Raw genomic sequence first — 12697 nt, 5'->3', positions numbered from 1 at the left:
GGTGTATACGGTGAGGGGCGGGGTGTATAGAATGGTATATACAAGGAGGGGGCGGGGTGTATAGGATGGTGTATACGGTGAGGGGCGGGGTGTATAGAATGGTGTATACGGGGAGGGGCGGGGTGTATAGAATGGTGTATACGGGGAGGGGCGGGGTGTATAGAATGGTGTATACGGTAAGGGGCGGGGTGTATACGGTGAGGGGCGGGGTGTATAGAATGGTGTATACAAGGAGGGGCAGGGTGTATAGAATGGTGTATACGGTAAGGGGTGGGGTGTATAGAATGGTGTATATAAGGAGGGGGCGGTGTAAAAGTAATAACCCCACCCCCGTGCCCCTCCCCCCGCTCCGAATACATGGTCTGGGCTCATTCCTTTCCACACTTTACTGACTGATTGCCGCCAAATCCGATGAAGCAGCTGCGCATGCTCCGGTTTTTGTCGCTATACTGGCAGTCCCCGCCCTTAGCCGGCAGGCAGAGAAAAGACAGCTGTAAAAGGACCCCTCCTCTTCCTGTACAGCACCGGACCAGGGCGAGGAGAGAGGAAATGTTACTATGGTGATGGGGGATTAATGTGTGTGGGAGGAGTCATTGTACATGGGGGGTCATTGTATATGGTTGGTGGTCATTGTATATGGGAGGATTCATTGCATATGGGAGGTCATTGTATATGGGGGAGGGATCATTGTATATGGGAGGAGACATTGTTTATGGGGAGGTTCATTATATGGGAGGGGGGGGGTCATTGTATATTGGAGGAAGTCATTGTATATGGGGGTCATCATTGTATATGGGGGTCATTGTATATAGGAGGGTTCATTGTATATGGGGGGGGTATCATTGGATATAGTTGGAGGTCATTGTATATGGGGGGGGGGTCATTGTGTGTGGGAGGAGTCATTGTATATGGGGAGGAGTCATTGTATATGGGAAGTGGTCATTGTGTGTGGGAGGAGTCATTGTATTTGGGGAGTTGTCATTGTATATGGGGGGTCATTGTATGTGTGTGGGAGGAGTCATTGTATATGGGGAGTGGTCATTGTATGTGTGTGGGAGGAGTCATTGTATATGGGGAGTGGTCATTGTATGTGTGTGGGAGGAGTCTTTGTATATGGGGAGTGGTCATTGTGTGTGGGAGGAGTCATTGTATATGGGGAGTGGTCATTGTATGTGTGTGGGAGGGGTCATATATGGGGGGGTGTCATTGTATGTGTGTGGGAGGAGTCTATATATGGGGAGTGGTCATTGTAAGTGTGTGGGAGGAGTCATTGTATATGGGGGGGTCATTGTATGTGTGTGGGAGGAGTCATTGTATATGGGGGGGTCATTGTATGTGTGTGGGAGGAGTCATTGTATATGGGGAGTGGTCATTGTATGTGTTTGGGAGGAGCCATTGTATATGGGGGGAGGTCATTGTATATGGGAGGAGTCATTGTATATGGGAAAGGGTCATTTGTATACGGGGAGGGGTCATTGTATGTGTGTGGGAGGAGCCATTGTATATGGGGGGTCATTGTATTTGTGTGGGAGGAGTCATTGTATATGGGGGGGTTATTGTGTGTGGGAGGAGTAATTTGTATATGGGGAGGGGTCATTGTATGTGTGTGGGAGGAGCCATTGTATATGGGGGGTCATTGTGTGTGGGTGGAGTCATTGTATATGGGGAGTGGTCATTCTATTTGTGTGGGAGTCATTGTATATGGAGGGATCATTGTATATGTGGGGGGGTCATTGTATATAGGGGGGTCATTGTATATAGGGGGGGTCATTGTATATAGGGGAGGTAATTGTATATAGGGGGGTCATTGTATATAGGGGAGGTCATTGTATATAGGGGGGGTCATTGTATATAGGGGAGGTCATTGTATATAGGGGGGGTCATTGTATATAGGGGAGGTAATTGTATATAGGGGGGGTCATTGTATATAGGGGAGGTAATTGTATATAGGGGGGGTCATTGTATATAGGGGAGGTCATTGTATATAGGGGGGTCATTGTATATAGGGGGGGTCATTGTATATAGGGGAGGTAATTGTATATAGGGGGGGTCATTGTATATAGGGGAGGTCATTGTATATAGGGGGGTCATTGTATATAGGGGAGGTCATTGTATATAGGGGGGGTCATTGTATATGGATGGGTGGGTTATTGTAAATGGGGGGGTGAGTTATTATATACAGTTGCAAGAAAAAGTATGTGAACCCCTTGGGATTACGTGGAGTTTTGCATGAATTGGGCATAAAATGTGCTCTGAACGTCATCTAAGTCACAACAATAGAAGAACACAGTCTGCTGAACATAATACTACACAAACATTAGATGTTGCCATGGTTTAATTGCACATAACATGTAAACATTCACAGTGCAGGGAGGAAAAAGTATGTGAACCTTTGGACTTAATAACTGGTTGACCCTCCTTTGGCAGCAATAACCTCAACCAAACATTTCCTGTAGTTGCAGATCAGACCTGCACAACGATCTGGAGTCATTTTGGACCACTCCTCTTCACAAAACTGTTTCAGTGTAGCAATATTCTTGGGATGTCTGGTGTGAATCGCTCTCTTAAGGTCATGCCACAGCATTTCAATGGGGTTGAGGTCAGGACTCTGACTGGGCCACTCCAGAAGGCGTATTCTGTGCTGTTGCAGCCATTGTTTTGTTGAATGACTTGTATGCTTTGGGTCATTGTCCTGTTGCATCACCCATCCTCTGCGGAGCTTCAGTTGGCGGACAGATGGTCGTACGTTTTCCTGCAAAATGTCTTGATAAACTCTGGAATTCATTTTCCCATCAATGACAACAATCCGTCCAGGCCCTGAGGCAGCAAAGCAGCCCCAAACCATGATGCTCCCTCCGCCATGTTTCACAGTGGGGATGAGGTTTTGATGTTGGTGTGCTGGGCCTTTTTTTCTCCACACATAGTGTTGTGTGTTCTTCCCAAACATCTCAATCTTGGTTTCATCTGTCCACAGTATATTCTGCCAGTAGTGCTGTGGAACATCCAGGTGCTCTTTTGCAAACTTCAAACGTGCTGCAATATTCTTTTTGGCCAGCAATGGCTTCCTCCGTGGTGTCCTCCCATGTGCTCCATTCTTGTTTAATGTTTTCCTTATTGTAGATGTGTCAACAAAAATGTTAGCATGTGCCAGAGATTTCTGTAGGTCTTTAGCTGACACTCTGAGATTCTTCTTTACCTCATGCAGCATTCTGCGCTGTGCACTTGCAGTCGTTTTTACAGGACGACCACGGCTAGGGAGAGTAGCAACAGTGCTAAACTTTCTCCATTTGTAGACAGTCTGTCTTACCGTGGACACAGGAACATCAAGGCTTTTGGAGATACTTTTGTAACCCTTTCCAGCTTCATGCAAGTCAACAATTCTTGATCGTAGGTCTTCTGAGAGCTCTTTTCTGTGAGGCATGGTTCACATCAGACAGTGCTTCTTGAAATCAGTAAACCCAAAACAGGTGTGTGTTTTTTAAGGGCAGGACAGCTGTCAGCAACACATCCAATATCATCGCACTGATTGGAGTCAAGGTTGGCTCACTCCTGGCTCCAATTAGCTCTGGGAGAAGTCATTAAGCGAGGGCCTCAGATACTTTTTCCTCCCTGCACTGTGAATTTTTACATGTTATGTGCAATTAAACCATGGCAACATCTAATGTTTGTGTAGTATTATGTTCAGCAGACTGTGTTCTTCTATTGTTGTGACTTAGATGACGTTCAGAGCACATTTTATGCCCAATTCATGCAAAACTCCACGTAATCCCAAGGGGTTCACATACTTTTTCTTGCAACTGTATCTGCAAGAAGTCCCCGCAAAGTCCCACTGTTGGGAAAAAGACGTGCTGAAGAGGTTACAATCTGCCAAAGAGCACATTGACCGGCCTAAAGAGAAATGGCGCAACATTTTGTGGACTGATGGAAGTAAGATTGTTCTTTTTGGGTCTAGTGGGCGGAGACAGTTTGTCAGACGACTCCCAAACACTGAATTCAAGCCACAGTACACTGTGAAGACCGTGAAGCATGGCGGTGCAAGCATCATGATATGGGGATGTTTCTCATACTACGGTGTTGGGCCTATTTATCGCATACCAGGGATCATGGATCAGATTGAATCCATCAGAATACTTGAAGAGGTCATGCTGCCTTATGCTGAAGAGGAAATGCCCTTGAAATGGGTGTTCCAACAAGACAACGACCCCAAACACACCAGTAAACGTGCGACATCTTGGTTCTAGACCAACAAGATGGACGTTATGGAGTGGTCAGCCCAATCCCCGGATCTTCATCCAATAGAAAACTTGTGGGGTGACATCAAAAATGCCGTTTCTGAGGCCAAACCAAGAAATAGAGAAGAACTGTGGAATGTGGTCCAATCATCCTGGGCTGGAATACCTGATCACAGGGGCCAGAAGTTGGGGGACTCCATGCAACACAGATGTACAGCAGTTCTCAGAAACAGTGCGACTACAACCAAATATTCATGAAGTCATTCAAAGGAAAGCAAAATCTTCAAACATTTCTCAGGTTATATAGTGAATGTTTGAGTTTGTAAAGAAGAATACAAACACGGCCATTTTTTTGAACCGTCTAATATTCACTTTTCTTCCATTTTTTTAGAGGAACAACACAAATTTGATGTATTTTCTTCATGTTGTGATTTGGAATAGAATGTGTCGTGTTCCCAATGCATTTGTGTGGATGGAAATAAAAGGATTAGAAGGATTTTCAGCTTTAGTCACTTTTTTCAACACACTGCTATTATTTTGAACACAACTGTATGTGGATTGGTGGGTTATTGTATATGGGAGGGATCATTGTATATGGGATGGATCATTGTATGTGGGTGGGTGGGTTATTGTATATGAGGGGGGTCATTGTATATGGATGGATTTTTATTTATTTATTTCAGGTACTTATATAGCGCCGTCAATTTACGCAGCACTTTACATATATATTGTACATTCACATCAGTCCCCGCCCCCGAGGGGCGTACAATCTAAGGTCCCTAACTCACATTCATACATACACATACTAGGGCCAATTTAGACAGGAGCCAATTAACCTACCAGCATGTCTTTGGAGTGTGGGAGGAAACCGGAGCACCCTGAGGAAACCCACGCAAGCACAGGGAGAACATGCAAACTCCATGCAGGAGGCGCCATGGTCGGGAATCAAACCCATTGCCCCTTTACTGCAAGGCAGACGTGCTATCTACTAAGCCACTATGCCACCCCGGATCATTCTATATGGGGGTGATCATTGTATATGGGGGGGTTATTGTATATGGGGGGGTCATTGTATATGGATGGGTGGGTTATTGTATATGGGGGGATCCTCTATAGATGGGGTGAAGGGCGGGGATTGGATCCATCTATGGACAGGCTGGTTATTACTGGAGCTCATCCATTCATTCTATTGGATTTGTTTTACATGCAATCACTGCTGATGGCTATAGCCCACAGCCTGATCATTGGATTCTCCCGGGAGGTTGTGTCTCCTGAGGGGGAATGGAAGATTGAAGTTGTGTCTCAGGGGGGTCGGGTTTTGGGGGGTGTTTTTGCTGTTGGATCGGGAGGCGGTCAGCCTTTGGATCGGGAGGCAGTCAGACGTGGGACTAGGGAGGAGCGCCTACGTTGGATCGGGAGGCGGTCAGATGTGGGATCGGGAGGCGCGCCTATGTTGGATCGGGAGGCGCGCCTACGTTGGATCGGGAGGCGCGCCTACGTTGGATCGGGAGGCGCGCCTACGTTGGATCGGGAGGCGGTCAGCCGTGGGATCGGGAGGCAGTCAGACGTGGGACCGGGAGGAGCGCCTACGTTGGATCGGGAGGCGGTCAGATGTGGGATCGGGAGGCGCGCCTATGTTGGATCGGGATGCGCGCCTATGTTGGATCGGGAGGCGCGCCTACGTTGGATCGGGAGGCGGTCAGCCGTGGGATCGGGAGACGGTCAGCCGTGGGTTCGGGAGGCAGGCCTACGTTGGATCGGGAGGCGGTCAGATGTGGGATCGGGAGGCGTGCCTATGTTGGATCGGGAGGCGCGCCTACGTTGGATCGGGAGGCGGTCAGCCGTGGGATCGGGAGACGGTCAGCCGTGGGTTCGGGAGGCAGGCCTACGTTGGATCGGGAGGTGGTCAGCCGTGGGATCGGGAGACAGTCAGCCGTGGGTTCGGGAGGCAGGCCTACGTTGGATCGGGAGGCGGGCCGAGGTCGGATCGGCAGGCAGGCAGACGTTGGATGGGTTGTTCTTGCACCATCACAGGCCAATGTCCTCCTCAGACAAGATGGGTAGGAAGCCTTGTTGGATCTCAGGGTTCCCGAGGTGGTCTGGGGCAGAATCTCTGCTGTCACTGGCGTGTAGGACGTAATGATGACGGCCAGCTCTGGTTATCCAGCAGGCAGAGTCAGCCCTGCACCCGACACTTCTCACACGTCTACAAATGGGAAACGGCCTGTAGTTGGGGTTGGGAGTGGTTGGGTTGGTTCTTGGTTGGGAGTGGAGTGGTTGGGTTGAATCTGGGTTGGGAGTGGAGTGGTTGGGTTGGTTCTGGGTTGGGTTGGGAGTGGAGTAGTTGGGTTGGTTCTGGGTTGGGAGTGGAGTAGTTGGGTTGGTTCTGGGTTGGGAGTGGAGTGGTTGGGTTGTTTCTGGGTTGGGAGTGGAGTGGTTGGGTTGGATCTGGGTTGGGAGTGGTTGGGTTGGATCTTGGTTGGGAGTGGAGTGGTTGGGTTGGTTCTGGGTTGGGAGTGGAGCGGGTTCTAGTGGTCACCTCTGCAGACCCTTGGAAGAAATGGGTCGTCTGATTCTTGTGTCCGTCACCTCTGAGAGTGGCTGTGACCTCGCGTGTCATCTGGTGTCACCAGAAGCAGCATGGTGGGCTCAGGGAGGATGGAGAGGCCGGTATGGGAAGAGCTGCTGTTGGTTCAGCTCAAGTCCATCTCCCACCACAGCAAGTTCTGTGCGTTTTGGGCCCAGCAACGCCATGTTGGAGCAGATGAGGTCCTCAGGGTTGGATATTTAGTATAGATGGGTGAACGGGTGTTCCAAAGGATCCTTTGATGTCTTTTCTCTTGTTGGCCCCTCCCTCCAGCCATGTGCTGCTAGCATTGCATAGAAAAGCATAGAGACCCAGTTATGACATCTCCAGGTGTGAAATAAGACGTGTAGTGAAAACCGGTTTTGTGAAATAAACTGTCATTGGTGTGCTGGAGGCGGGAGAGACCCCGGGGAGGGAAAAAGGTAAACACGCCCCCCTTCAGTGTTTGTAATCCCTGTGGGGGGGTTTTGTATTTTCTCAGTTTGGGATGAAGTTGCTGCGTGTGCGCCCCCTGCTGGGGGGATTCACATTCCTGGTCACCCTGAGACTGAAGACGTGCTGGGGGGAGTCCAACATTTGTCACTGGAATGGGAATCAAGGTGAGTTCCTCCAATGGGGACACGGGTTCTGTTCACACCGATCTAAAAAGGAGATTTCTCTATCATCAGCCCCGATTATTTATTCCCCCCCCCCAAATAAAAACGTTTTCTACTTCCCTGCTCTGTAGAAGGATATTGCACAGAGCGGCCCCTTACCTCCTCTTCTGGAGACCCCACCAGTACTGTGTGCTCCTCCTCTCCTGCGTGTGCCCCCATACCAAGCCGTGTGCTAGGGGGACACATAGGCACTCACGCTCCCTAGCTGGGCTGTGTGCATCCATAGACACACACAGTGCAGCTCAGGCCACACCCCATTTCCCTTCGCACAGGATTTGACTGACAGCAGCGGGAACCAATGGATCGTGCTTCTGTCAGAGTAGTCTGTGAGTCCAGGAAGAGAGAGCAGACGGGCACAGTGCTGGATTGAGAGTGAATTTCGGGGAAGTATTTTGGAATGGGGGGGGGGGGGCTGTAAGTGGCATTGGGGTTTTTTTTTTTTTTGTTTTGTACCTTAATGCTGGTAATGCATTAATGTTAAAACTAGTGGCACCGAAACCGAAAATTCCGGATGCACTTGGCTGAATACCAAAACAGAGAGTTTAATATATATACCAATGGTTGATTGGTTTACATGAATGTTATGGCGTCTACAAATGTCAGACGGGAAGCGGTTACATTCCCTTTGGGCCGGTTTGTATTTTGTTGGCTCCTCACCTCCCATTGGCTGATCTACTTTTGGATGTCTTCGTTGACTCTAAATATCCTCTCCTCTGTCCCTAATGATGGATAACAAGACCGGGTTTGTAAAGGAGAAGTGTGGGAATAGTAATCACAAGTCCCCTCCCTGCTGCCATTGTCACCCACCAACACTGAGCCTGAGAACTGAGAGATCACATGACCACTGATTGCTCAGTTCTCAGTCTGCTCTGAGCAGAGAGCGGGGACTGTCAGGCTGTGGAGGGGGGCGGGAACGGCTGATTCAGGTTCACAGTGGTGCTCTGAGAGGCTGATCCTGCTGCCGGTTAGACATCTGGGTGGATCCCGACATTATTGTCATCATCCTTCCTTCCAGAGCCCGGAGTGGTTCTGTGATGTCAGCGGACTTTAGCCTGCTGTCAGCTGATTGTGGGTCACATGACAGCACAAGTAAGTGCACTCCTGAGATCCAGAAGAGAAGTATGGCCGACCATGGAGTTCATTATGGGACACAGGCCCCCCCCCTCTGGATTATTATCCAGTCTCCTGTTACTTTCTCCTAACACTGGGGCATGCTGGGAGTGGGCGGAGTTCTCTTGCCTGACTGACACTATTTTGTTCCCCTAGTGCCGGTTCTCCTGTATAAGGGAAGGATAATCTGTTGTGTCTGAATATCTCATCCCGTCTCCCTAATAACCCCAAGAAAAGGACTTTACGGTAAGTATACAATCCCGATTTCCTTCCATTGTTGTGTCTCCAGAATGGGAAGTGCCGGGAGATCTCCTCATGGAGACTGAGAGAGATATTAATCCTTCCATACTCCATGCAGAACCAGAAACCGTCCTTGTGTCCCTAAAGTAGACGGGTCATACATACTCCATGCAGAACCAGAAACAGTCCTTGTGTCCCTAAGGTAGACGGGTCATACAGTCAGGTCCATAAATATTGGGACATGGACACAATTCTAACATTTTTGGTTCTATACACCACCACAATGGATTTGAAATGAAACGAACAAGATGTGCTTTAACTGCAGACTGTCAGCTTTAATTTGAGGGTATTTACATCCAAATCAGGTGAACGGTGTAGGAATTACAACCGTTTGCATATGTGCCTCCCACTTGTTAAGGGACCAAAAGTAATGGGACAGAATAATAATCATAAATCAAACTTTCACTTTTTAATACTTGGTTGCAAATCCTTTGCAGTCAATTACAGGCTGAAGTGTGGAACGCATAGACATCACCAGACGCTGGGTTTCATCCCTGGTGATGCTCTGCCAGGCCTCTACTGCAACTGTCTTCAGTTCCTGCTTGTTCTTGGGGCATTTTCCCTTCAGTTTTGTCTTCAGCAAGTGAAATGCTCAATCGGATTCAGGTCAGGTGATGGACTTGGTCATTGCAGAACATTCCACTTCTTTGGTGTCTTTTGCAGTCTGCTTTGGGTCATTGTCCATCTGCACTGTGAAGCGTCCAATGAGTTGTGAAGCATTTGGCTGAATATGAGCCGATAATATTCCCGAAACACTTCACAATTCATCCGGCTGCTTCTGTCAGCAGTCACATCATCAATAAATACAAGAGAACCAGTTCCATTGGCAGCCATACATGCCCACGCCATGACACTACCACCACCATGCTTCACAGATGAGGTGGTATGCGACGGATCATGAGCAGTTCCTTCTCCATACTCTTCTCTTCCCATCACTCTGGTACAAGTTGATGTCGGTCTCATCTGTCCATAGGATGTTGTTCCAGAACTGTGAAGGCTTTTTTAGATGTCGTTTGGCAAACTCTAATCTGGCCTTCCTGTTTTTGAGGCTCACCAATGGTTTCCATCTTGTGGTGAACCCTCTGTATTCACTCTGGTGAAGTCTTCTCTTGATTGGTGACTTTGACACACATACACCTACCTCCTGGAGAGTGTTCTTGATCTGGCCAACTGTTGTGAAGGGTGTTTTCTTCACCAGGGAAAGAATTCTACGGTCATCCACCACAGTTGTTTTCCGTGGTCTTCCGGGTCTTTTGGTGTTGCTGAGCTCACCGGTGCGTTCCTTCTTTTTAAGAATGTTCCAAACAGTTGTTTTGGCCACGCCTAATGTTTTTGCTATCTCTCTGATGGGTTTGGAAGGGATTGACAGTGCCCGGTAGGCAGGAAGGGGGTGACAGTGCCCGGCAGGCAGGAAGGGGGTGACAGTGCCCGGCGGGCAGGAAGGGGGTGACAGTGCCCGGCGGGCAGGAAGGGGGTGACAGTGCCCGGCGGGCAGGAAGGGGGTAAAAGTGTCCGGCGGGCAGGAAGGGGGTAGAAGTGCCCTGTAGGCGGGAAGGGGGTAGAAGTGTCCTGTAGGCGGGAAGGGGGTAGAAGTGCCCGGTAGGCGGGAAGGGGGTAGAAGTGCCCTGTAGGCGGGAAGGGGGTAGAAGTGCCCTGTTGGCGGGAAGGGGGTAGAAGTGCCCTGTAGGCGAGAAGGGGGTAGAAGTTCCCTGTAGGCGGGTAGGGGGTAGAAGTGCCCTGTAGGCGGGAAGGGGGTAGAAGTGCCCTGTAGGCGGGAAGGGGGTAGAAGTGCCCTGTGGGCGGGAAGGGGGTAGAAGTGCCCTGTGGGCGGGAAGGGGGTAGAAGTGCCCTGTGGGCGGGAAAGGGGTAGAAGTGCCCGGTGGGCGGGAAGGGGGTAGAAGTGCCCGGTGGGCGGGAAGGGGGTAGAGGCGCCCGGCGGGCGGGAAGGGGGTAGAAGCGCCCGGCGGGCGGGAAGGGGGTAGACGCGCCCGGTGTGCAGGAAGGGGGTAGACGCGCCCGGTAGTCGAGGGGTTAATGAAGCTCTCTGGGCAAGACACAAGAATACCCTCACCGTGGGGTCCCCACACTGCAAGGGTTAAATGCTCGTCAAGTCCCGGGGGCTGTGGAAGAGGCTGTATTATTATTATTAATAATCTTTTTTTTTTTTTTTTTTTTTTAACTTTTTCCTTCTCCCACAGCTTCTTCTGTAAACTGCTGACTGTCCAAGGTGTCACACGCCACATAACATACACGGTTCATAAACCTGCACTGGACGTGATGAGACTCTTGGACCCCCCACAGAGGAGAGAGAGAGGAGTGTAGTGCTGGAGCCGGACACAGCAGGTATAGTATATAATGTAGAGGTCAGTAGTATGTAACACAAAGGTGAGGATTATGTAATGCAGAGTGCGGGGGTTGGGAGTATGGAAGGCAGAATGCAGGGATCAGGAGATGGAACGTAGACATCAGGCGTTAGGTGTATGGAGCACAAACATCAGGGGTGGGGAGTATGGAGCACAAACATCAGGGGTGGGGAGTATGGAGCACAAACATCAGGGGTGGGGAGTATGAAGCACAAACATCAGGGGTGGGGAGTATGGAGCACAAACATCAGGGGTGGAGAGTATGAAGCACAAACATCAGGGGTGGGGAGTATGGAGCACAAACATCAGGGGTGGGGAGTATGAAGCACAAACATCAGGGGTGGGGAGTATGAAGCACAAACATCAGGGGTGGGGAGTATGGAGCACAAACATCAGGGGTGGAGAGTATGAAGCACAAACATCAGGGGTGGGGAGTATGGAGCACAAACATCAGGGGTGGGGAGTATGGAGCACAAACATCAGGGGTGGGGAGTATGGAGCACAAACATCAGGGGTGGGGAGTATGGAGCACAAACATCAGGGGTGGGGAGTATGGAGCACAAACATCAGGGGTGGGGAGTATGGAGCACAAACATCAGGGGTGGGGAGTATGGAGCACAAACATCAGGGGTGGGGAGTATGGAGCACAAACATCAGGGGTGGGGGAGTATGAAGCACAAACATCAGGGGTGGGGAGTATGGAGCACAAACATCAGGGGTGGGGAGTATGGAGCACAAACATCAGGGGTGGGGAGTATGGAGCACAAACATCAGGGGTGGGGAGTATGGAGCACAAACATCAGGGGTGGGGGAGTATGAAGCACAAACATCAGGGGTGGGGAGTATGGAGCACAAACATCAGGGGTGGGGAGTATGGAGCACAAACATCAGGGGTGGGGAGTATGGAGCACAAACATCAGGGGTGGGGAGTATGGAGCACAAACATCAGGGGTGGGGGAGTATGAAGCACAAACATCAGGGGTGGGGAGTATGGAGCACAAACATCAGGGGTGGGGAGTATGGAGCACAAACATCAGGGGTGGGGAGTATGGAGCACAAACATCAGGGGTGGGGAGTATGGAGCACAAACATCAGGGGCGGGGAGTATGGAGCACAAACATCAGGGGTGGGGAGTATGGAGCACAAACATCAGGGGTGGGGAGTATGGAGCACAAACATCAGGGGCGGGGAGTATGGAGCACAAACATCAGGGGCGGGGAGTATGGAGCACAAACATTAGGGTCGGGAGTAGGGAACGGAGAGATCGGGGGTCGGGAGTATGGAGCGCAGACATCGGGGGTCGGGAGTATGGAGCGCAGACATCGGGGGTCGGGAGTATGGAGCGCAGACATCGGGGGTCGGGAGTATGGAGTGCAGACATCGGGGGTCGGGAGTATGGAGCGCAGACATCGGGGGTCGGGAGTATGGAGCGCAGACATCGGGGGTCGG

The sequence above is a fragment of the Staurois parvus genome, unplaced genomic scaffold (assembly GCF_062004578.1).
Source record: "Staurois parvus isolate SC_StPar_1 unplaced genomic scaffold, SC_StPar_1.0 ptg003870l, whole genome shotgun sequence".
In the NCBI taxonomy this organism is placed as follows: Eukaryota; Metazoa; Chordata; class Amphibia; order Anura; family Ranidae; genus Staurois; species Staurois parvus.
Note: the sequence above shows the minus strand (reverse complement) of the source record.